The sequence below is a fragment of the Cupressus sempervirens genome, chromosome 7, assembly GCF_028749045.1.
Source record: "Cupressus sempervirens isolate cs-2001-9-10 chromosome 7, ASM2874904v1, whole genome shotgun sequence".
Classification (NCBI taxonomy): Eukaryota; Viridiplantae; Streptophyta; class Pinopsida; order Cupressales; family Cupressaceae; genus Cupressus; species Cupressus sempervirens.
The window spans coordinates 920,642,130-920,670,014 of record NC_143124.1 but is presented as its reverse complement, the minus strand read 5'-3'; the positions used below and the strand labels follow the sequence as shown (position 1 = coordinate 920,670,014).

Sequence of the window (27,885 nt, the reverse complement as noted above, 5' to 3'; positions counted from 1 at the left end):
GGATCTGAGAAATTGTCAAGTTCTTGTGGAGAGAAGAATAAATCATTTGCACACACATGAGTAACTTATGGTCAGAGTGCTTAGTTTCAACTTGCGAGTTTTTTCCCTTGTTGAGTGCTCGCCCTTAAGTAGATTTGTAGATAGGCCATCCTAAGATTTTTGTTCTAAGTTACTTGTTTCTTGAAATGTTTAGGAACATTTCACCCGTGGAGTCGCAAGATGTTGTGAGGTTTTCACACATCGCCCCAAATCTTTGGGGACCCCCCTTTTTTGATTGCCTTGAAATTTTTTTGGATTGTCCAACAATTTTGATTTTTTGAAAATTTCACGCCTTGGCACCTTCAGGACAAATGTGGGGAGGCTTAGGTTATTTTCACCTGGTTTCAACTTGATTTTCCAGAGCCACCAATTCTATCCCTAGGCCGAATAATTTTCTAAGTTAATTTCAACTTGGCAGGGTAAAATTGTGAATTTTGTACTCAGACATTTTCTTTTGAAAATTTGGATATAATTGTGTAAATTTGGATAATTTTCAAAAATGAAAATTTTGTTAAATTTGGTCTGTTGGAAAATCTTAATTATTTTTTTGGTGAAGAAAATTAATTTTGTGATGGTGAAATAAAATTGCAAAATCGATTTTAGGCTCTAGAGAAATAATTTTATCTGTGTTAAAAAGCTAAAATTGCTTAGTAAATCGATTTGGAGAGAAATTGCAAAAATTTGATTTTAATAAATTAAAATTGTCTTGAAAACTTTTTTCCTTTAATGAACTTGGTAATTTAATATTGAAAAATGGCTTTTGGTTAGCCAAAATCTAATTTTAATGACGTATTAATTATTAAATCCTCATTAAATCGAAATATTTAACATCTCCAAGGCACCATTTAATTTATTTTTGCAATTTAGAACTAATTGGCAATTTTAAAAGTTAATTTTCATCATGGCAAAATTAATTTTGGTTAAGTATTTAATTGTGGGGCATAATTTTGCATTAATTATTTGTTTTTCTTTCTCCCAGGGTCCAAGAAGAAAGTTGGGTATAAGAGGAGGCCTCTCTCCCATTCCTTCCTCACTTCTCACTTCTCCTTCTCAAGGCGTTGGTGATTTTGCAAGAGTAGTTCTGCACTCTTCTTGCTTGGTAAATTTTGTGGAGGGCCAAAATTTGTAGAAGCCATTATGGAGGCCAAATTTTGTGGGAGATAAAATTCTGATTTTTGCAAGTGGCTGTGATTTTGGCCCTAGGTTGGGAAATTTTATTTGGAGGTGAATTGCATGATAAATTTTTGATTTGCAAGAGGATTTGGAGTTCTTGAGGTCTTGTCCTAGGTTTTGAAAAGTCGCTATAAGATTATTGGTTAAGGTGATTTTTTATCATCTAGAGTTGCAAGGGGTCCTTAAGTTGACATCCTTCTTTTGTTATAGTTTAAGGATTGCTCCTCTTGGTTCTTCTTGCCTTATGGTCCATTACTTTACCATTCCGTAATAGGGTGACGAGCATGGAGGATGTTAGTGCAAGTAAGAATCCCAAGCAGGCAAACACTAAGAAAGACAAAGAGGATATGATGCCCAAAACTCCCTTCTTCTCAAAAATGAAGAGAATAACCGACACCAATATCACTACAACGGACATGATATGGATGAAGGATAGACTAAAGGAAAGACAATCCCCCTTGGCTATAGGTAGAGGTAATTTCAAATCATTTAGAGTTGCAAGGGGTCCTTAAGCTAACATCCATCTTCACTCTAGTCTAAGGATTTCTCCTCTTGGTTCTTCTTGCCATCTGGTCCACCACTCTACAGAATCCCAAGCGGGCAAACACTGAGAAAGAAAAAGAGGATATGATTTCCAAAACACCCTTCTTCTTGAAAATGAGGCAAATAATTGATACCAATGGTGGTACAATAAAAGGATATACAAAAGGCAGTTGCACATCAAAACCCAAGCGTCAACACTTCTATTTCAACCATGATGAGCAATGTTGGGGTGGCACTTGATTTTGAGGATATTAGAGAAGAGGATGTCAATGAGACAAATTTTGGATTGAGGTTGGGTGAGTTAGGAAAGGTTGCTATCAAGAAGAAGCATTTGGGCATCCTTTCCTCTCTCAATGCTTTTATTGGATTTGCAAAAGAATATGAGAAGGATCATGAAAGGATACTACAAGCAGCAAGAAGCATGGCAAAGTCAACAGAACTCAGGGTGAAGCATATACCTTGTCCTCCTATGGAAGAGGTTAATGAAAGGCTAGCTAAGTTCATTTCCATAGCTAAGAAAATGAAAGAAAAGGGAAGATTTATATTAGAATATCATTTGATGTAAGACCAAGTGGGAATTTCCCTTTCTTCTAGAATAGGACAAGTGTCTATTTCTGATTGGCCACCATTTTGGTGCCTTCTCATTGGTTGCCACTTTTTGCACTTTTTTCATTGGTCCATTAATGAGGTGGTGGCCGATGGGGTGGAAACCCTAATTGGGGTTTTGAGGATCCAATCTAGATCATTGATCTTGTTTTGATCTCCACCGTCCGTTGTATTTCTGGCTCCTATAAAAGACCATTTGCTCTCATTTGTAAAGTGTCAGAGAAATTGTTGTGAAGATAATACCAAAATTTCTCTCTTTTTCATTGTTGTGATTTGCATGTTGATTAAGAACATTGGGTGTTATTGCATGTTTTCTACTTCCACTTAGTTAGATTTCCTTTCAAGTTGTTAAAGTTGGTTGCATTTGAAGTTGTTTACGTGAAGTTAAAGTAGATGGATCATTGTATGGTAGCATTGGTAAATGTTTGATAGGGATCAATACTAGGCCACTATAATTCTAGCGGTTGGTTGGGAAGCTTTGTGTGGTAAGCTAGTTTATTATTCCTTCGAATCATTGCACCTGTGGAAGTGAGGCTGAAGGTCAGCTCTCATTAGGTTCGATCCCCATCCATTTTCTAATCTTCCATTCATAGGAGTAGGAGTAGAATAGTGAATAGCTAGGTAGTTGAAGTTTAGAGAGAAGGAAGTTAGAGTAGGTTCGATCCCCATCCATTTGCTAATCTTCCATTCATATGGCCATGACAAACTAGGCATCTTAATAACAACAAACATATAGATAATAGTCAAGCACATACATAAAATCTCTAAAAACTAATTACTTGTCTCTTGGTTAGAGGTGACAACGACTGTCAAACCAACAACAAAATACCCTCATTCTGTAGTTGATATTGTGAGGGGAGAAATATTCATGATGGCTCTCAGGAGTTGAGATTTGGCAATAGAAGGATCATCAACCATCAGCATGTTTATATCCCTGCAACAAAATTGATAGAAATGCGTGAGCTCAACAACCATTAGAAAGAGAAGTACATAGAAAGTATGAAATTAAGGGTTTTACCCTCTCAAATGAGTTCCATTCTTCCGATTCTTCTCAACACCCCCTAGTAGCTACAATACAACAACTTTCTTTTTCCAAGTATGCCCATAGATTGAAGGTGCAAGTGACTTTGCTAGTAGACTAAATATATCCTGCTTATTTCCTATTTTCTTGATGTTTTTTATGTCATCACTTGTAAAAATAGGGGTATTTATCTCTTTATTGAGCTAAAACACATTATTGGCAACAATAATAGTCCTGCATTGAATGGAACACTAAATATGTCAAACATGCCTGAATTGGAAAAAAGTTCCAAACTAAAAGGGGGCTACCATGAATGAATTGTGCCACTTGTGATTGATTATTCAAAAGGCAAGGTACCTGAAGACACCATTGACACTGCCTTTTCTTTTGCCAAGAATTGCCTTGTAAATTCCCACCACTATTATACGATCTCCAGGCTTGCAAGTGTCAACAAATCATCCTCTACAATAATATCTATTGATCTAGGTATCTGACCAGGAGCAAAGTTCTCAGGTACTTCCTGCATAGATATTGTCTAATTATCTCTATAGTTGCACATACCAAACTCAGTAACTAAGAGATTCCCTTGATCATCCTATCATAACATTAACAAATTAACTTGATTTAATCCCTTAAAATTGTATGACATCAATAGCTACTACACAAAATATTACCTTGTGAAAAAGCACTAGAAATATTATGGTAGAAATGTATGGAATACTTACTTGTGTAGAATAAACAGACCTTGTGGGTAGGGTAGTCGTTGATGTTATATCTTGATATTCATGACCTTGAAATTCTCCAATGATAGGGCAATAATGGACACTTTTAACAACCTTTGGCCTTACTAAAGAACCTATTGGTCATAAATAGGCAACTTCTATCACATAGATGCCCTTGAAGAATTGATCTTAGTCGCAAAATTAAACAGGTATAAAACCTACAATCCTAAGACAAAAACACAGCTAAAAAGTTGGCCTTGACAATTAAACCAAATGAGAACATATCAAAAATCCAGTGATGCCGTCATGTTAAGAAATTAGTTAATCATACATTGTAGAATCCCTGGGGCAAGGTAAAACAATTTAAGACACCAAATCTTGTGCAAGGAAATTATCACACAACCTGACAATAATCAAAATTTTTCTTCATCTAGTCACAAGTTCAACAACATAAAATAGACAAAAGAAAAAGATGGAATGCAGTGTTTTAAACATCCTTCTCGTACCCTAGTATTTAGAACTCCAATCTTCTAACATAGTAACAAGTGAACTCTGTTTGTTGTTTTAACACCTTTTTTAACTATTCACTCAAAAGTATCAATTCTTTACATAACAATGTATATAGTCATAGCCAACAGATAAGGCTAATAAAGGGCATTTGATGTTCATCAATCTATCAAGCATTTTCAAACTAATTTAAATAGGGGGATCATGCCCTCAACGCTAACCATGGTACCAAGAAATGGAGAAAGGAGCTCCTGAGGAGTAAGCTTGTGAAAGCCAAAATGACCTTCAAAACCAACTTAAATTTATTGGCCTTCCTGCAGATACTTGGGATCCACATTTCTTATCACCTCCCACAGTGCATCAAATAAGGGTTGAATGTACTCACTGGGACTCCTTATCACCCTGCGAGCTAAATAATGGCTGAAATTCCTTAGATCAGCCATGTCTTTAAGTAGGTGATGGTGACCCTGAGTGATCATGCCTTTGATCTTGTCCATGTACACACCTTGCCCCACCTGCAAAATATTGCCACAAACATGTTAAAAGGCTATGTCATGCATTAATGGCTTCTACCATAGTACATTTGACTGGTAAATCTTTTAAAAGGCTGATGAGATGAAATGAGAGGAGAGCAAAGAAGAAATTTACATCTTGGTCTAGAAAGTCCATGAAAGTGCACTTGTGCACCAAACTGGCTTCGTCACTGATATCCATCACCGTAGCTTCCTACAGTGGGAAAATGAGGTGCTGCAAACTATCGATCCAAAACCCACTTATAAACACCAAAATAGTACTGAGCTGAAAAAATATATACAAGATTATTATTGTAGTTGTTCTACTACTTTAAAATTTTGACTACAATATATACAAGATTAATATTGTAGTTGTTCTACTGTTTTTGTATTTTGACTCCCTTATGTCTTCTGTAGCTTGTTCTACTCATTGTAAAACAACAAATATATTTGTAGCTCTCTTGAAAATCTACTGTCTTCTCATCTTATTCTCTTTGCATTTTTTCAATTAGAAACAATAGAGAAAATGTAATAACTAATAATTACATAAGCTTGTTGTATGCCCAAATTAAATGTAGCTTTTGAAGTGATTGATTAAAAATTATTTATGTAGCCTTTAGTAGGGATTCGAATTGCATTCCATTTGCTCAATAATGAACATCTATATCTTTCAATGCCCAAAAGACAAAGCTTAGTACAAGTCTTGATGAAATTTGATAGAATAAGTAGAGCTAGCCATCATACTTCTGAGAACAAAATTTTGAGGCTTGATAGGCTACTCCCTTTGATGTTGAAGAATTTGGTGAGCGGGACTATTACGTAATTTCCAAAGCAAAAGAAAGGAAAATAACATTTATATTTAAAATGACCTGTGTCAATTTAACCTTAAAGACCTAGCTTTCTGGCTATTACAATAGTTGATGGCCAAATCTAGTTATTCTCTAAGTCTATAATATCTTCAAGTCATGGAGCTTTCTCAACATGATAGAGATTATGAATGGCTTTCTGTTGCAAATTTAACAGATCTGGTTTTGACATATTCGATATATCTATTTTTGGTGTGGTCTAATATATTTAGCTTACATTTTACCTACACAGTAAACATTTCTGTGAAAACAAGTGGCTATTCCTTTCACAAATATCACTTCAAGAAAACACGCAACTACAGTGAGTTGAAATATTCTTTAGCATAGGCATTTCATCAAACAGTTAAAAGCCTTAGCTAAGTTTCCTCATTTTGTTAAGTACAACTATCCATCAATCCAAAGACACTTAAAATGTCTTCTAATTTCCTTTAATGACATTTCTTTGATGCAATTAAAAAACTTTGAGTGCATTGCCTACAATTCCATAATTTTGAATGAATTTTTTCAAAACATTTCCAGCTATGAAGGTTGACACAACTCTCCACCGACAATCTTGCATGAATACTCATAACTTGTTGCAAGTTTCCCTCTTTTTGATAGATAATGAGGATATTAGAAAAGGATTACAGAACTTTACTTTACACCTGCCAAGTGCATCTACTTGAAATTTTCTTAAATCCTTTTCAAGCTCCATTGTGTAATTCCCTGCACCTTCCAAGTCCATTTGACCACAATTCTTTGAGGCATTTTGTCAAAAAGTTACTGAGCCTTGTCTAATTCATCATTGAAAACTATGGGCAAGATGATAATAACAAAGGTGGATTTTAAATTTACTGAACATTAATGGCACACCTTTTTAAGTTTCTTTACTTTACAATCTCCTTTCACTTGAGCATGTATCCTGCAATCATTTCATTCCATGAGAGAAGCAATCATTTACATGTGCAGATGATTGTCCATATCATAGGTGTGTTCTTTCAAGATACAAGAAATTTTCAAAACAATTTTGCATGTACCTTTGAATGCTTTTTAGATAGGTAGCGATTGATTTTAGTAGGTTAATGTATCCTCTCAAAATACTTGATTTTGAAAGATTGCTTAACCTTGAGAAGGTTAAACAATCTTTTTAATTCATGTGTTTTATACAATTTCGTTAACCTCTCTCTTTATATTTTAATTTTGAAAACTAGGTGAGGTCAATGAATTGATTAAGAATATTTATTTTGAGGAGATTTTTAAGCTTTTAGGTTGATTAATCCAATAGAAAAATGTTAGAAGGGACATATGGTTAAGGTTAGATTATTTCTGACTCGAAAGTCCATTTTTGAAAATTCAAAATGTAGGACAGAGCTGAGGAACAACTAGGGACACTTAACAGATAAAACCAATCGAATTTTGAAAGCAAAATAACCTTTTCTAAGAAAAAAAGTTGATGTTTTATCCCTTTCCGTAGACCAAAAAAAATGAGGTTTTAAGGCACTGGATACTTGAAGACTATGAAAACTGGAGGCAATTACATAGGGAAAATGAACTCACAGGCAACTTCACTTGGTACGAACAAACATTTTCAAAATTTTGTCTGGACTAAATATGAAGGCAACATGTCTCATCTTGTGGCCCACAAAAACTGGCCTTCCCACTTCATTGGGCTCTACCTAAATGCAGTCATTGTGATTTTTCTCTCATAAAAACATGGCAAGTTCACAACCTTCACTTTAAAATATAAATTGGAAGAACAAGATGCATGATTAAACAACGCAAGTTTGTGCTATTTTGTGCTATTTTTTATACTACAACAAAGCCACAATAGAAGAATTTAATCACAACATTAATCTTTACAAGGAACAGATCAAGGGCACCTAGTCCACATAACCTAAGTAGATTGTTGCTCAAAAAAGAAAACCCAAATACAAAGTCAATTGTAGAAGGGCACAAAATAATAATAATGCAAGATTTGATGAATTATATTATTGAATGGGTTGAAAAAAGAAATGAATTACACACTAATCGACTTTCTAGCTACTTTGAATGGTTATGTGTACAAAGGCAATGAATTACACACTCAACCTCAACAAGGATTTATTATTTGCTAACACCTTTGAAGCTCAATTAAAGAGCCAATGGTGGATGGATTTTTCCTTTTTGAAAGAGATAAATGGAAAAGAGCTGCAAAGACAACCTTTTATAATGTCTTCACAATGTGTTTTATAAGAACATCAAGGTGACTTCAAATTTCTAGTTTAGCTTTAGATATTATAAATTTTTGTTTTAGTTTTATTATTAATTGAAAGTTTTTTGCAAGTTTTGATGCCTTTAGACAAGATTGTGTATTAGTGCACTTCAATTGTTAAAATTTTAAAAGACATCACCTATTTAAGGAGGTAGGGTGTTGAAGTAGCAGATTTCTTGTAGTTGTAAGATAGACATTGAGTGGAGAACAAGTTGGAGTAGAGATATCAAACCAACAAAAAAATGGTGATCTCAAGAGAAGAAAGAAAACGTCAAATTTGAGACATACCAACGTCTTATCTAGAGTGAAGAGAGAATTCAAGGGGATGTGTTTAATAAATTGAAACAAAAGAGATTCAGACCATATATTTTTTTTGGAAAAACTAACAATATAAATGAAATTGAGCTATGTGGGCAAAGAATATTTCTCCATTTTTTAAATTAGTAGATCTGTATGAGTTTAATGACTAGATTCTTTGTAATTAGGAAAAATCAAGTTGACATTGCATACAATATTTGGAATGCATAGTTAAGTGGAAGGATGAGACCACAGAGATTTCCACATGGTTAAATCCCACAAAGATTAGCTCACTTTGGTCACTCTGTTGAAGAATTTAAATCTCATCAAAAGTTCTTTTTAGTAACGCAACTTGTGAAACTTTTTAGTAACACTTTGGACACAACAGGTTTCCCAACATCCAACAGAGCAGATAGCAAGATCCTGGACTCTTACATGTTTACTGTCCTTATGGAAAAATAGAAATAATGTTATTCATATATTAAGCCACACCCATGGATAATTCCTCTATTTTTTTAAGGTGGGCATTGATTTACTGTTCACATTATCAATTTCACATTAAGTGGAGCAATAGACTACTGATTTAAAGGTCCCTTCACATATATTGTCACTAAGCATGTTGAATCATTTCCCGGATTAAAACACCGTACTGCTTTCCTATGCTGCAAACTTGTGTTTTAACTAACTTTAATGCCCACTTAACACCTGTAACACTCATTAAACAATAGTATTCATTAAAACATTTTGTTTGGTGATATAAATCTGCGTGATGGAAATTTTGATATTGCAGTTCACCTTGATCACAATATCATGTGACTATGGCTAACATTGTAGAATCGCTGTTCAAAAGATTACCACAAATAAAAAACATATAAAAAATAACCGTATACCTTGCAAAAAAAATTCAATTCTAGGGTGTCTTATAAATTTGCATAAAACTCAAAAGCAAGAAATGCCTTGAACAATTCAACTTAACTCATAATTTTTGAATCCTCAAACGTGTTCATCTAATTGTGAGGCCTCGCCCTGATCCATCGTAGCTTAGTTGATACTTTATTATTTTGATACTTATGACTCGATATGTCAGGACATTATTTGATGCACTGAACATTATTATGCTATTTTATGATGAGTGATGCTTTACTTTCAGATATTTGATTTAGTCATTTAATGCTTTATGAACATGTATGATGACGAAGTAAATGAATGTAGAACTAACACTTTGATTATGCAATGTTAAGGGTGAAAATATGAGTAGAATGAGATAAACAATTGATTATTAGAAAGATGGATGTTTTAAATTTACATGATTTTCTTGATACGTAATTTACATGTATGCATGAGATTCTTGAATTACTGATGTGTGCAATTAGTGTGCAAGATATTTAACCGGGAAACCTAATGGAAAGACGGAACATAACCCCTTGTTAATTTGTGTTATTTTTGCATTGTCTTTCTTTGAAGGTTGTTATATAGTCTTAAAATTCTCCTAGCTTTTTTTTGGGTTCTATTAAGTCTTTAAGTCCTAAAAACATTAAAATTAAGTACCCTAGGGGTAATGGTAGGGGTTGGGAGTAATTTCCATCCCCTTAGCCTCTTTGGTTGACTTTTAGGGTCACTCAAAAACCCTACTTTTGGTTGATTGAGAAAATTGGTTTGTCTCCTTCATGAGTTGGTGACTCAACTCCACCTTGGGGTTACCTAAAGTCTAGTTGAATTAGGATCATATTTAGAAGCATTTTGGGAAAGTTTTGGTTTTTTTACCCAATCTCTAGTTTTTTAGAGAGAAGTTGAAGATTGAAGGAAAGGAAGGATAAGCTCTTCTTAACTTGTCATTTTACCATAACTTTTTGTGAAAGTAGGGTTCTTCACTCTTTTGATCATGTTTTCTCTTATTGTTCATGCTTGATTCATGCATAAGGCATTATGATGATAATTGTATTGCTTGTATGTGTGTTGAGGGTGTTTTGGGAGGAATCTTAAATTGTTCTTGGATGTCATTCTTATGCTTTTCTTTGAAATTTTGAGGGGATTTCATGGGGATTGTTTCAGCATTACTCACCCTTGGATAGGGAAGAAGTGGCAAAGTATGGGGGAAGGGCCTTAGTTGGACCTCAATAGTGTAGAGTCTCCTCTCATGGTGAGAGGAGGGAAATAGGGTAGGGTGTATGGGCCCCTACTTGTCATCACATACCTTGTATGAAAATTGGAATTCTTGTAGAAGGGAAGGAATGAAAATCCTTGCTGCATTGGCCTCGAAAGGGCATTTGTAGAAGAACGGAAGTTCTTGAATTTTAGCCCCGAAAGGTGTATGTTATGGTATGGTGATTGATGTCTCCTATTGAGAAAATCCACCTCCCCCCTATTTTGGTTCAATGTTGAATCATTTGTACAAAAATGGGTTGGGAATGTATCCTTGAATTGTTTATCATAATATGTTATTTTACCTCTGGGTCAGTCCTTGTTTTCCCATGGTTCCCTTGGTGCATTGTAGATATTGAAAAAGACCTCTTGTGAAGACCTAGAAGAAAAATCAATTGAATTGTAACATTATGTAAAAAAATGAATTTAAATTTGGATGTATTTGGCAAAGATGTCAGATTTTTGTATTGGTTCTTTCCTGATGGAGCCTTGAACCAGGTTGACTAATAGAGAGAAATGATTGAGAAACTTTCTTGCATTGTAGTTTATGTTATTTCAGTTCTTTCATATGTGCATTGATGAGTAAATAGAATGATGATGATAAATTACGTATTTTCAAGTTCAATCTTGCTAAGGAAGAAACTATATTATGTTGCAATTCTCAATTCAATCCGTGCTTAATTAGAATTAAAATAAATCTTGTATTATTGCTTAAATACACATTATTCGATTTCTTGATTAACTTGGCATTTTGGAAATACAATTAGAAAGGAGTAAGATAGCATACACCCTAGGTATTAGATCAATTGATAAACATAAGTAATTATATACATATTTACCCATGTATGACAATGCAAGTCCAAAGGAAATCATGTCTTAAAACAAAAAGGAGTTCATGCAAGTTAGATATAAACCAATCAAATACTAGATAACACTTAGGGAGAAAACATGGCTTAAAAAAAAATGTCCATCCCCAGGAGCAATTTGCTCTCTGGAATTTGTATGAGAAACAAAATTTAGTCCTTGGGAAACCATAGAGTATATTCCAGTTTGATTCCTTTCTTAAAAAAGAATAAGGTATTATCAATTTCTTAAAATATAAAAATAAGTATGTTTGGTTTTGAAAGAAAATATTATACATGAAAAATACCTCATTTCATAAACTCACCTAATAAAGTTTTTACTCTTAATACTCCTTTCCCCCTTTCCAAGTCTTCACCTAGGACATCTCATTCATTACCTTCATGACCCTAGTGCATGGAAAAAAAAGAAAACCATTAAATTATCTATGCATAAGTACAACTCTGGGCACCAAGTTGGTCCTACAAGATAGGGGAGTCATGGCTTCAAGTAATAATGAATTATAAAGGTGTACATAAAACTTAAAAGAACTTGGCCACCCTCGATTTGACCATCACTTCCAACAAGCGTTGACAAGGCTTCCTTCAACTATGAATTTCCTCCACCAAGCGACCTTGGGATCCCGTGCCCATGTACAGACTGTCCTAAGATCATGTCAGTGTTGGGGATTGGTGCAGCTTGGGGTGGAGTGCAAGAATTGGATGTTTGGCATAAACCTCTCTTTTTACCCTTTATGTACTTCTTCCTGATCAGGCATACCATCCTCTCACTTCCTTTAACCTGCGCTCCTTGTCTTGAGCTGCATGGTAGTTGCCTTGGAAGGTGCTCATGTGTTGGGAAGGGGTATTATGACATGTGTCACATGGAATGGAGGGCTAGGCTAGATAAGCATAGAGTAGATTAGATTAGTTGATTAGTGGGTTATATATATTGTTAAATTTAAGTTAGTGGTAGGTTAATGGTCATTCTGGTATAGTTGTTAGGATTTTTGGGGATGGGGTGTAGTAAAGGTTAGAAATTTGTATTTTAAATTTCATTATTAATGTTTTGTTAGAAAGAAGGTTACTTTAGTTAGTGTAGTTATTAGATTGTGTTAGTTTAATTTAAGTGATTGTTGGGTAAGAAAGTTTTAAATAATGTTGGTTATAAATTTATATTAGTTTTAGTTAAGAATTGGTTTAATTTTTAACTTAGTTAAATTTGATTTAGTCTTTAGTTTAAATAGGGTAGTTGTGATTGGAGATTTGTATAAATTAGATTTATAATAAGTATGTGTTAGATTATTTTTTTAAAAGTTTAAGTGTAGTTAGTTTAATTTATAAAAAGGCTATATCTCTATTGTGCATAACTAAAGGTTAGCTTGGATTTTAGATTAAAGTTTTAAGACTCAGTTAGCATTTGTTAGATAAGTTTATTTAGGATGGATTGTAGATCTGAATGTAATTATTTTAGAAAGAAGTTGAAAGTTGTCATTTTATTACATTAAGCTTAGAGTTAAATGATTAAATTTTTTTTGGTATTCAAGTTAGGAAGTTAATTGAAGGGGGTAGTTAATTAGTTCATTTCAAGGGTTGCAGTATATTGTTCTTAAAGAAATTATTACTAAAGTAAAGTTTATGGAATTAAGTGCAGGATGCTACCTAGTTAAAAATGTTATTTTAAACTAGTCGAACATTTAGTTTTATAATAGTTGAATATCCAAACCAATCAAGTAAGTTGTTCATTTACTTTTGCTTTAACGGGTTGCAATTGAATTAAAGATAATAGGACTTCAAATTGTTGTAAATTATGGATGCCATCATCCTAAGAACATATTAATAAGAGAGTATTTAAAATTAATAAAATACTAAGTCCTTTAACTAATTGAACTAATTAATTAATTTAGCAATGAACGTTAATCAACCTATTCCTTATGAGGCTTTCAACTGTGTCATAGCCTTAAAGTTTGATCAGAGACCTTGTGTCTACCTTGGATGTATTTTAGTTTCCTCATTTTCGAACTTGTCATCTTAGGGAATTTAGTTTCTTTAAAAAAAAATTAAAAAAAATTTGTGGGTTTTTTTTTTCTCTTAATTTTGGGCATGACACTAATTCAACACCTAATTTTTGAAACCTTGGAAAAAATATCAATGATTACCTATTACATTATGAAGCTCCCTATAGCATTTCTTGCTAACAAAAGTACCATTGTTTTGAGCATACGAACAAAATGACTTAGATATACAAGATTATAGAAACACAACATGGCCTAAAGAAAGTGAGGTAATCACAGGCACTAAAGAACAATTTGCATGTGTAATAATTTGGGGCTTCCTACTATGCTCCTAAAGCTAAACCAGTATAGACGGCAAAACTTACATGGCTCAAAAACACGATGGGGACTTGTACATTTCCTGCTTGAAACCCTTCAAACTGTAATTCCTCATTCACCATTTTCACATGATCAATTCACAAAAGAGGAGATAGACACCCAACCAGAGCATAAAAATGAAATAGGGTGTGACCTTTTTCATTTTAACATTATGAAGCCTGTGTTGGTCTATATATATATATATATATATATATATTTCAATTTCAACCAACACAGGCATGGATTTAATTTTTTTTTTTTTTTTTGTTTGCATATTTCAACCAATTTAAAACATTTTAATGGATGGTCAAATATTTTGGTCTAAAAATGGAGTCAAATGTACTAGTGCTAGGAATGGACCTAGATTAAAAGTAATTAAAGAGTCTATCATTTTGAAACTTAAAATAGTCGACCTAGATGTGGGAAAATAAACTTTCTAAAGCCCAATATCCCAAATTGCCAAAAATTGAAAATGGGACCTAGGGTTAGTGATCAGGTTGAACCTTCCCTAGGTCAGGGTCAAGGTCAACCTTGACCCAAAAGGTCATCCTTGACCCAAATGCCAAAGTCCTCAATTTCATATAGCAGTTTGTCAAAAATAGACTATAAATAGAGAGAGAAAAGCATAACAGGGGGAAAGCTACCAAATTTGTGCAAAGACCCATTCAAGGCACTTGACATGACCCCATACCACTTACTCAGAGGGATAAACACTCTTAATGCAAAAGTGCTTCCATTTTAAGATGATACATTAAGCCCCAATTTTAGTAAGAGTATGAACTTGATGCAAAATCTTGGTAAAGTATACCGTAACAAAAAAATAATCTTATTAAAATAAAAAGGACAAAGAAATCCTCAAGCCCCTAGAGACTCAATTCTTCATCAACTCCATGATCATAATAAGAGACATCTCTAAAAAAAGATAAAAATAAAAAGAGTGTGATTATCTTGCCCAATGAGCACTTATGTCCCATTGTGAACCATACAAGCAAATTATGCAACTGGAAAGATAGAATTGAACCGCCTAGTTAATGTGCTACTCACTAGTCAACCCATCAAGGATTTACCTTCAAGAATATTCTATTATATAAGAGTAAAACCAAAAGAGATCCAATCTTAAGGATACCTTTGACTTTAAGGGATCAACAATATTTGAGACTAGAGGGATCAAGAAATCCTAAAATATAAATCCATGCTTTAAGGATTAGTCACTAATCCAAAAAGGGAGAAAAATTATCTTGGAAATTAATATATATGTATTGAAAAGTGTGTGTGCGCAATAAGTGAGAAGAGTGTATAACCCCATGTTAAAGTTATTGCTAAAAATTTAATAGGAGCAATGACTTTGACGAAAATATAAATAACTCCACTGATTATGTTTCCACTACGAGATGCCCCCAGACAAAGACAAATCAAGGGAAATAGTACATAAACATATAGAGAACACAGAAGGGATCTAACAACTATGGGGTTAGTATGATCATAAGATTACATATATATATATATATATATAAAATTGCAAATGAAATGACATCATTCCCCAAAGAAAGTAGAACAACAATCACAAAGGAAGAAATATCACATAAGAAATACAAAGAAGAATCTTTTCAGACCATAACCTAGAGACCAAAATGAATCATTGCTATCGAGTTGCAGATCCAAGCAGATTACACAAGGAAACATGTACGAACAATAGCACAAGTAAAACATAACATGAAACAACATATGGAAGAATAGAGATACATATAGAGGAATACTAACATAAATTCGATTCTTTTATCACTTACACCAATGAAGCAACAAATATCGTATAAAAGAATCTAAATTTTTTTAGCAAACATATTATGGGAGAAGCATAATACAACAAACAAACACTCAATAGAGACTACCATGAAGGACTAGCCAATCAAGCACACCACCTACTCTCCCCATCTCATTTTTTAATGACTTAGGGAAGATGGGTAACTCACAAGAGAGACCATATCCAACACAATAGGAATGATATCCAGTTCCAAACAAGGATCCTCTTGAGAATCACAATGTTCAATACTAGTTATAAGTGTTAATTGTGAAGAATGAATTTTAGGTAAATCAATGTCAATATCAATAGTTTCATATTCATCATTGACATCATCAGTATCATCAAGAGTATCTTTATCATCTAAATTAATCAAAATAGGATCTAAGATATTAATATAATCATCAGAATCATGCAACTTTACAACATCATTAGTAACAACTTCTTTTAACAAATCATGCATATTTGTATCTAATGTGTTTTGAAGAATAGAATTATAGGCTTTAGCTTGAGCACGACGCTTTTTACATCATTCATTAGTAGATCAGTTACGTTTTGTTTTACTTGAAATTTGTTGAGAACTAGGAGGAACAATTACTAAATCCTTCACAGGTTCTATAGGAGGATTAACAAAATTACTAGTAGAGTGACAAGCAATAAAAGGAGCTTGATCAACAGTTGTAGAAGCCATGGATAAAGGAGGTAGAGAAGGTGTAAGCAAAAGACCATGGTTAAGATCCCTAGGAGGTAAGCTTAACTCAAGAATCTTTCGCTACTTATAGACTTGATATGAATGGGAAAGATGATCAGGTTGAGAAAGACATGAATTAGGTAATGAAGGCCAAAAGAAGTCAATGATAGCAACATCCTTGGGCCTAGAAGTATTGTATAAGCTATGATTAACTATCTTTACTTCATCATCATAAATAAACTTAAGACATTTATGAATAGGTGAAGCAACAACATGCATGGCATTCAACCATGGTAAACCAAGCTTAACTTGAAATGGATTAGAAGTAGGAACAACAACAAAGGTGGTGTTCAAAATCTTTCCACAAAGTTCAACTAGTAAATTAATAGAACCAAATGATCGATAAAGAAAACCATTACAAGTTTGAATCCACACATCTTATTTATCATAAAAATCACGTTGCAAACTTTTCATAAAATTATTTTGTTTTCTAATAACATTGACTAAGGAGGTAGGATCAACAAGAAAAACATAAGTAGGTATCTCAACAATATTAGCATAAATATAAAGGGGACCATCAAGAGCTTTAAAGTCTACGAATCATCAAAGGTAATCAGAAGTTCCCAAGGTCATTTTTTCTTAGGTTGTTGTCAAGGTTTAGTTTGTGGTTTCAATTTAGGTTTAGGTTTCAGTTGAGATAAAGCTAAAAATTGAGATTGAAGTAGAGGTTGAGATTGAGGTGGAGATATAGATTGAACCACATGATCCACTTGATTAACAACATGATTAAGATCATCCATCTTTGGATCATACACAATATCTATAGAAGATGGCCAAGCAATAGTATTAGTATCATGTGTAGGTAAAGGATTCGTATAGATTTGAAAATTTTTATTAGGAGGAGAAACAAACTTGTTCCCAATACCATCAAAATTATCAACGAATAAGGCATTAAAATCAATTAAATCCTGAACCTTATGTTTTAAAGAATAACATTTCTCAATATTATGACCATTTTGGTGATGATATTGACAAAAGCTTTCGGATCAAAAGATTTAGCCGCCATTGTAGCAGGTAAAAGAAGACAAATAGAGGTAAAATAATCATATTAGCAATTTAAAAACTATTCATAATAGAATGTAAAGATTTAGAGACAGGAGTAAATGTACGATTTAATTGAATAGCAGTGGATGCAGAAGTGGCATTGTGAGATGCAACAACAACTTGATTAGCAACTACATTTTCTTGTTTATTTATCTTGATGTATAGTTGTTAAAATTTTTAACTTTATTTGGATTGGAGTAACATCACTTTTATCAATAGGAATAGGAGTCATTGGAGTGGTGCTCTCAAATTGGCTCTCTTGTAATTGATAATGATGAAGCGTGCACAAAGTTGTTCAAAAGAAGTAAATTTAGTAAGCAAAATCTTATCTCTAATATCCTTTTGAAAATTTGATATAAACATACATTGAATATCAATATCAGGAACATGATAGGAAATCTGAGCATGTAAATGCTTAAATCTACCAATAAATTTAGTCAATTATTCCTTAGAATTTTGTTTACAATACATCAAATTAGTCAAAGGCACTTGCGGGCCAATGTTGTTTTGAAATTGTTGAATAAAAGCATTAGCAAGTTGAGAAAATGAATAAATAGAATAAGGAGTTAAAGAACAAAACCATTGTAAGGCCTTGTCACAAAAAGTTTGAGAAAATAACTTCACTAAAATCCTATGATCATGAGCATAATCATTACAAAGGATTTGAAATGTTTTAACATGATGAACAGGGTCTCCCTTACCATTATAATTCTCAAGATGGGGCATATTAGCTTGTTGAGGAATGGGAGTACAAATAATATCCTGAGACAAAGGACTTCTTATGTCACAAATAGGAATACTAAACTTGTTTTGAGTCAAGGATTCAAGTTGTTGTAGTAAAGATGACATGATTTGAGCCAAAATAATAATTTTAGAATCATGAGAAGAAATAGTAGGAATAAAAACATTAGAAACACTAGATAAAGTGTATGAATCTACATGAATAGAAGACACAACTAGAGGAACACTAGGAACTACTGTTGGCATAGGAGTAGAATAAGTAAAAGGAACATAATGATAAGAAGGTTTTGAAGTAGGAAGGGGCATAGGAGGAACACTCATAGGAATAGAGGGAACCATCGTAGTCACCAAATAAGGAGTATAGGTAGGAACACTAGGGAAATGAACAAAAGAAGGTTCCACACTAGTGATAGGAGGAGTCAACCCTAAATCTTGAGCTTCCTTAGCTAAAGGTTTAATGTTGGAATGTACAAGGTGAGTAATAGCACACAAGAAATTAACATCTTGGTCACTATCAAGAAGAACTTTCTTAAGAGCCTCTATAGCTTGAATAGATTCTTGGTTATGGGTTTCTTGAAGAAGCCATTTACCCATTTTATCAAAGTTCATTTGAAAATTTTTGGACTTGTTCAGGACGAACTCTTAAAGCATCATGCTCATCATGAGATGAGTGAGAAGATTTTTTCTCCATGAGAGGATTAGAAGCAGGAAGAATCGAAGTTTCATCTGTAATCGTAAGGAAAGGAGAAGAAGACTTAGGCTCAAAAGTATCCATAAGTCTACGACTATGTCTAACCCTAAGATTAGAAGTAGTACTAGAAGTAATAAAGCTCATAAACCAATGAAATGTAAATGAACTAAACTATAAAACAACAACAAAAAATTGTATTTTGAAAGAGATTTTGCAAATAATATTATATTTTTGAATTTAAAATGCAAGAGCATAAACAAATTTTAATCTTAATGCAAGAAAAGACCTAATAAAATTAAAGGAAATATAACAACACAAATCAAAATAGGGCATCTAATTCCACAAAAGAAAATATGGTAAGCATGTTGGGTTCACCGAAATGAATAGAAAAAAAATGGAAACCTCTTCTACAACCCTAATTTCCAAAAGAAATGATCCAAATTGTTTAAGCACAAGATAGTGTTCAATGCAAAAATGGATCAAGTTATGGAAAATAGGGAGAAAGGAGCTTATATGATCATTCTATTGTGGGAAAGCGTGTTCTTAAATCTTAAAATAGATAAAAGACAAATAATAACCTTGAATTTGGAAAAAGCTATTTTCTAATGTATGTATGTAGTTTCTAGAAAGCCTACAAGCTCCTCTAGACTAAAAAAGTCAAGATGAAACAAACCCAAAAATCTTTTGTCTTTTTGAAGGGAGGTCGACCTTGACCCTGTTGGTAGGGCACAATCCTACCCTAGGGCACAATTGTACCCCAAAAATTTGACCATCATCTGCGCTACTCCAATAAAATTTATGGTCGCAGATCTCACAAGTGTGACAAAAAGGGTATCTGAATATGTACTCCAATTTGATGTTCCACACCTATATTTGCAAGAAAAATGGTTTTGATTGTTGGATGGGGGGTTTTCCGTAGTCAAACCCCAATTTGGAATTAACCTTGAAATATAATTGAAACAATATATGCATAAACAAAGTAAATGGAACTATTCATCTTGCTTATGTGGACATTCTTATGGAGGATTCAAATCCTTAAATCCACAAGTATGGATGCTCCAAATATATGTAGAAATGCATATAGGATATCTCAAATCAATGTCATTAGATCTTCAACACCAATCTTGAATCTATCTTTGCATAGAAGAAGGCTAGATGAATGTGGATGAAATCTTCAACAAGAGGGTTTCATGGAGATTGAATCCTTCAATGACTAACAATGGATCTCCTTGATGAATTGGACACTTGAAAACTTGAATGCTTGATAGAAATTCACTTCATGTAGGTGGATACACTTCATAAAGTGTATCTCCTAGCTCATAGAAAAGTATATCACTTGTAGATATGCATGGATAGAAAGGAGATAGGAACTTCACTCATAGAATAGTGGATGTCAAAATAAGGGAAGAAGACTTCCTTATATAGAGATCTAGGGCACTAAGTCCTAGGGTAGGTTAACATAGGAGCATTAAATCCCATTTATTCTTAACCTCTAGGAATGGACCTAGATTAAATATAATTTAAGAGTCTACCATTCTGAAACCTAAAACAGTCGAATCAAAAGCGGGAAAGGAAACTTTCTGAAGCCCGAGATCCCAAAACTCCTAGAAATTGAAAATGGGACTTGGGGTCAAGGTCAAGGTCATCCTTGACCTAGGTTAGGGTCACACTTTTGTGTTAAGAGTGTTTATCCCTCTAAGTAAGTGGTCTAGGGTCATGTCAAGCACCTTGAATGGGTCTATGCATGAATCTAGCAGTTTTCTCCCTATTATACTTTTCTCTCTCTATTTCTAGTCTATTTCTGCCAAACTATTATGTGAAACTGAGGAATTTGGCCTCAGGGTCAAGGTCAACCTTAACCCAAAAGGTCATCCTTTACCCAAAGGCCAAAGTCCTTAGTTTCACATAGTAGTTTGGCAAAAATAGATTGGAAATAGAGAGAGAAAAGTATAATAGGGAGAAAATTGCTAGATTCATGCAAAGACCCATTCAAGGTGCTTGACATGACCCTAGACCACTTACTTAGAGGGATAAACACTCTTAACATGAAAGTGCTTCCATTTTAAGACTATAAAACTACGTACTCGATTGGGCTAGTAGGGATGCACTGAGTCCCTGCTAACCAAGTCCTAAAATATCTAAGAGTCCCTCATGGTCCTAACAGAGGTCCCAATCTTAAAAAATCAGGTATTATTTTTTAGAAAAGTTTGGTTTAGTGTAGAATATAGATTCCAATTGATTGGAGGAAGGCAAGGGCGGACCCAAGTGGTTAGATCCTACCTTGATATTTATGGCATGAAATAGGAATACTAAGTAGGATCTATTAGGTCTTACCCCATTATGCCTAGGAGGAATGATAAGAAAGGGGATACATAAAAATAAATGGTGATGTCACATTAAATAAGTGATAAACCATTATTAAGATAAAGTGCCTCCAATTTAAGATGGTTCATTTAGCCCCAAATTTAGCGAGATTATGGATCAACCCATACTCACAGTAAAGTAGAGAAGAATGAGAAGAGAAGAATCAAACAAATCACAACAAGATAGAACATAACTTAGTCAAAGGTCCATGAGATCCCAAGATAAAGGATTCTAACTCCACATCCATTCACAATCATGCAAAAGCAAAGAAGAGAAACAAAAAAGGGGATTAGTACTAAAAGAAACCCAAATCAACCAGTAAAAGAGACCTCACTTGAAGAAATCCCTTACCTACTTATATCATATTTGGAAGGCTAATACAAAAGCATAAGTGACAACATAAAAAATGCAAGAGCAACATTAACAACATAGTTTAAATATCTATTCCTAACACACACAGAGAGAGAGAGAGAGAGAGAGAGAGAGAGAGAGAGAGAGAGAGAGAGAGAGAGAGAGAGAGAGAGAATTTATTACCTCACCTAGTAAGGTGGCCACCCTACTATGAATAATAGGGAAATATTCTTGAAAAAGATGGCATTGAATATTCTAACGGGGTCGTGATCCTCTAATCAACCCACCAAAGTTCCACCCATAGATAAACATCCTTGTATCACCATGACACGGTCCTTTAAAAATGTGTTACATGTATATGAGACTTAGCATTTTGTGCTTGAATGTGTTACCTATATGTGAGATTTAGAAAATTAGTATGCATTACCCATATATAAGATTTAATATACGTGTTTGGATGTGTTACCATGTATGAAATTTAGCATATACAAATGCATTACCTAATTTAGCAAATTCGTATGCGTTACCCATTTATGAGATTTTGCATATATCTCAATATGTAAAAGAGATGAAACAATAGTGCATATATTTGAGGATACCCTAGAAAGCATACAAAGTCCCCAAGCTAAAGTACTCTAATCCATACTCACAATTTCAATTTACTACTACATGATTACATGTAAAAACTCTGTATAATGAGGGCATGAGAGGGAAGAGAAAGAGGATACCTACTTCAGACAAAAAGGAGATATTCTTCAGGCAACAATGCAAACTATTTTATTAGCAAAGAGTCTTAACCCTTACAATCTAAAAATCTAGTCAATCATGAAAATAATATATCACTTATGGAAAGAGCATACTCAAAAGGAAGAAATATTAATGACATGACATCAACCTAAGAGGAGTGCTTAATCAAGATAATATCTCCAAAAGAAAGAAGAGAAGAAGAAGAACAAGAATGCACCTATTCAACCCCTCATGTATAGGTGGAATAGGGATCTTTGGATGAAGGATGACAAATTTAAACTCAAAGAAAGGGAAAATGTTTATAATGGGCATAGATTTTCTTGATAAAGAAGAGGTGATGACATAAGACATACACCTCCTTAAAAAGAGAGAATCCTTATAAATCAAAAAAGACGTCTTTCCCCCCGAGCATGAGGCAAAAAAGAAAAGCTATGATGAATTATATAAAAAAATCTCATAGGATACAAAGATGAGTTGTAGAAAGAAACCTATAGCCACCCAGAAAACACAAACACCCTATATCCAACAAGAAATATCATAGAATAATGAAACACCATAGAGAAATTTAAAGCAAGAAACATCATATAATAATCAATTCCAAACAAACTGAGATTCCAGAAAAGATTGTTGGAATTCTTTAGAATAACTGGGGGGTGAATGAGTTATCCAAGGTCCATATGTACAAATAAAAATTTTCAATTCTTAGTAGATCCATATCCATAAAACCTTATTATGCATGCATCCATTAGATCATACAACACTTAAAATTTGGAGGTTACTGTCCTAGGTCAAAACAACTTTGCAGAAATGTAAACATGAAAAATAATAGAATCAATAACACATTTGACACAAGGATTTTATGTGAAAACCCAATTTGGGAAAAACTACCAGTAACATGCTACTAATTCTCACTCTTCTGAAGTGATTCCATGTGAAAGGCCAGCCCTATTAAAGGTTACAATACACATTGTTCAATGTGACCTGGTTAGAGGATTTCAATCACCTTGTTAGGTGTGAGCCTTGTTAGAGGACTTTAGATCATTCACTTGGAATTCCACGTGGTTAAAGGATTTACAAATGACTATTAGGTCAAACTTAATCCAAATGATTTACCTAGACTGATACAATGATTATAAAGTAACAATAAGGCTTGATTTGATCAAAAATTACAACTCACTTGCAGATTATATATCTCTATTTCACTCCTCCAATCTTCTTGACGTTCACACACATCAGCTTTGATATCTTGTTAACCCTTCAAGCATTCAAACTCTTAATACTTCTTGCTTTGCACGCTAATTTTAGTTTGTATTATTTAGCCACTGAATGAAGCAATACTCTAGACTCCTTATCTTCCTTAGGTTCTCACACATGACAACCTTTGCTTTAGACCAACTCTCTATAAATAGAGATTTAAGATCGTCTTTTGCTTGACCACAATCATCCATTTTAGGGTTAAGTAAGATTAGGTAGGATACAATGAATATACCCACTTTTCCATTTAGTTCCTCTAGAAAATTCTTCTTCAATCCTCCTTGAATTTACCACAAAATAGTTTAACTTGAATTTTGTATCACCAACTCATCATAGTTATCTTCTACATGCTTCATACAATTCAAGAAAACAAAATAGTCAACTTAGATTCATCAAATCTATGATTTAACATGAATATTGACACTGAACATCAATATGCTATCACTCAGCTTCCATGTTATTCTTGCTCTCGGCTTCCACTAGTTTATTGATGAACACTAAAGTTTATTAATTCTTGACACCAACTAAACTTTACTCAGCTTACACTATGTTCACTCAACATACACTAAATTTTCACTTTTCTTGGCTCCAACTGATTTTCTTCTCAGTTTGCACTAACTTTGCTTAGCACCTACTATGCACTCAGTCAAGCTTAGTTGACACAATTCTTCTTACTTGTTCTTCTAGACTTAATTAGTATATCCAACCTTTATAGCCTTAAGTAGATAAATAATACACTATATTATCATTGCCTTAACTGGTCTTTATACTCCTATTTCATACCATAACTCAACCTTTCCTCTAGGTGCTCTTGTTATCTCATTTGATCAAATCTGCTTCATCAATCAAACAAATGATAGTACTCAAATCAACTAAGTAGTTGTCTTACCAGCAAGTAGCAGGTTTGACATCAGTGACAAAATAATGATTGTTCCATTACAGGTTCTTCACTTCAAAACAATCTCATATCAATAATCTCCCTCTTTGGCATTTGTGGCAAACCAATACCAATAACAATACCAAAAAGAAAATAATTCCTTATGTTGAAATCGATTCCTCTATCAACAACTTGCATCTTTTGTATAGGCTACAAAATTCTATTCTAATCAACAGACAATCAACTCTTCCTTATGATTCCCTTCATCTATCATGTTTAAGGGCTTCTACTTTTGACTTTCTTCGATCACTCCCTCTTTCTAATATTCAGATATCTATCTCTTTGTGTATACTTATTTCTCCCTATGGAGTATATCTCCCTCTTTCTCACTTTGTTTGGTAATCTTTATTTCTCCCTCTTTAATAAAAATGCCAAAGACTTGTCATCTCTATATGAAAATGTTAACAATTTTAGATTCTCCCTCTATCACCTAACTTGTGACTCTAAACTTCTAATTTGATTCCTTCATTACTTTAGGTAGCTCCCAAAGTACTATCCACTACATCAAGTTGTAAGATACAACATAAAGCTTGGTTGATGCAGGGCACTACTCATGCTTCTTAAGTAGCTTTGGATAGGGATATTACCCTTAGTTTACCTCTTAGATACTCATTATAATCCTTAGGTAAATATTTTGTGAAGATATATGTTATTTTCTCGTTTGTATTCACATATTCCATCCTCACTTCTTTGTTTTGAACTAACTCTCTCAAGTAATGATACTTGATTGCATTGTGCTTAGTCTTTGTGTGCATCAGAGTGTTTTTTGATATATTTATAGCACTTGTATTATCATAATAAAGAACCAAAAGTTCAGTGGTTTCCTCCCTCGTACCTTTGAGTAGTTCTTTGATCCATACAATTTTTGTACAATTTATTGTAGCAACCACATATTCAGCTTCGATAGTAGACTGAGATATGTAATTTTGTTTCTTGCTGGTCCAAGTAACCAACCTCTTTCCTAAGAAAAATGCTCCTCTAGTAGTACTCTTTCTGTCATCAATATTTCCAGCCCAATCATCATCAGTGTAGGCTATCAACTCAAATTTCTCATTTTTCTTGTAGTATAGGCCATAGTCTTCTTTTCCTTTTATATATCTCATAATTCTCTTAATAGTCATCAAATGATTCTCCTTAGGATTATTAGAGAATCTTGCAACAATCCCAACAAACAATGCGATGTCAGGTCTACTATGTATTATATATTACAATTTTCCAATCATAGACCTGTACAATGTTTGATTCACATAAGTTGAATCATCAATCTTTGACAACTTGTATCCTATCACTGTAGGTGTGCTAACTAGTTTTGAATCTTCTAATCCAATTTTTTAAAATATTTCCTTTACATACTTAGATTGAGTTATGTATATACCATATTGCATCTAATATACTTGCAAACCTTGATCTCTCCAAACATAGATATCTCAAAACAAATTTCATTTCATTTGCAAATGGCTCACATAATCCGTCTTGACCTCCAAATATAATATCATCAACAAAAAATTCAGCTAGAAAAATACCTTTAACTCATTCTGTCTTCAAGTACGTATTGTTGTTATCGTCAGTCTTCTCAAATCCAATCTTTATAAGATAATTATGAAGCCTTTCATACCATGCTCTTGGGACTTGCTTTAAACCATATAAAGTTTTGTGTAGTCTACATACTATGTTCTTGTTGTTAGCATCAACAAATCCTTTTGGCTATTCTATAAGGACCTCTTCTTCTAATATGCCATTTAGAAATGCTGACTTCACATCCATTTGATAAACTTTGAAACCTTTGTATGGAGGGTAAGCAAGTAGAGTTCATACTCCTTCCAACCTTGCAATAGGGGCAAATGTTTCTCCATATTCAATTCCTTCTTCTTGTGCATACCCCTTGTAAACTAATCTTTCCTTGTTTTTTGCGACTTAACCATTTTCATCTAACTTGTTTCTATACACCCACTTGGTTCCTATCACATTCTTGTCCTCTGATCTAGGAACTAGAGTCCATGTCTTGTTCTTCTTAATCTACTCAATCTCTTCTTTCATGGATTTACTCTAGTCCACATTTTCTAAGGCATATTTCACTATCTTAGGCTCATGCATTCTTAGAAAACATGTATCACTTCTTAGCCTATTTCTTGTCATTGATCTAGCATCTTTATCTCCAATAATTTTTTCAACAAGGTGATGTCTTCATACATTGACAATCTTGGTTCTGCTCTACCTTCCTCATTAGGTCTATCAATTTCTGGATCATTATGTACTTCTCTATCAAGTAATTCAACATTTCTTTCATGTACACTAATCTTAGAATCAAAATGTGCCTTAGCTTCTATCTGCAGCTCGGATTCTGACTATAGCTCAGTTCCTAAATGCAACTCGACATTCATTGTATGTGACTCAACACTCACTGAAACTTGCTATTGATTTGCAACTTGGTTTACAACATCTTCATCAATAGACATACCTTCATAAAAGTATATAAAAGATTACTATTCCTCTGGTTCCTTCATAGGTTTAGCCTCATGTACCTCTATATATTCATCAAACTTCAGATTTGCAATTTCCACAACTTTGTTAATGTTAGTATTTAAACACTTTACTTATTGTGGAATATCCAAGGAATATACCTTCTTCACTTTTAGCATCTAATTTACCATTCCCTAAATATTTAAGAATGTAGCACTTGCTTCTAAATACCTTAAAATATTTTACATTGGGTGAGTATCTATATGATAATTCCAAAGGTGTTGAATGAGTACCTTTCTTGACTTGCACATGGTTCAAGGTATAGAAATTTGTACTTATAACCTCTCTCCAATATTTTAAAGCAAAATTCTTCTCTATCATTAGTGTCCTAGGACAATCCATTACAGATCTATTCCTTCTTTTACCAATTCCATTTTGTGGAGGGGTCCTAGGTGTAGATGTCTGACCTTTGATTCCTCTGTCATTACAAAATATCTCAAACTCATTTGATGTAAATTCTCCACCTCTCTTAGATCTCAGACATTTTAGACTTTTGCATCTCTCCTTCTCAACTCTTTCTAAATACCACTTAAACATTTGGAAAGCATCATATTTCTATTTTAGAAACATAACTGTTATCATCCTAGAGTATGCTGTCCTAGTTTTTCACGTGTTAAAATCTCTAAAATATTTTAGTGAAAAGTCCAATTTTCCTTTAGAAATTAGGGCTATGTGCTTTTGAATCATTTTTTTCCCTATTAAAATCCCTAATTTTGTGTCATTGTTCCAATGTTTGGTTTTGCCCTAAATCCCTAAGCTAGGTTTACATGGTTTGCATTTTAAAGAAATGCATGAGAATTTTTAGAAAACCTTTTAAA

The 27,885-nt window shown here is 33.5% G+C and overlaps 1 pseudogene; it reads right to left on the bottom strand.

Annotated features, from left to right (window-relative positions):
- LOC149550544 (DNA replication licensing factor MCM3-like) overlaps positions 1–5,325 on the bottom strand; it is a 62,197-nt pseudogene extending 56,872 nt beyond the window's left edge.
- Between the last annotated feature and the right edge of the window lie 22,560 nt (positions 5,326–27,885).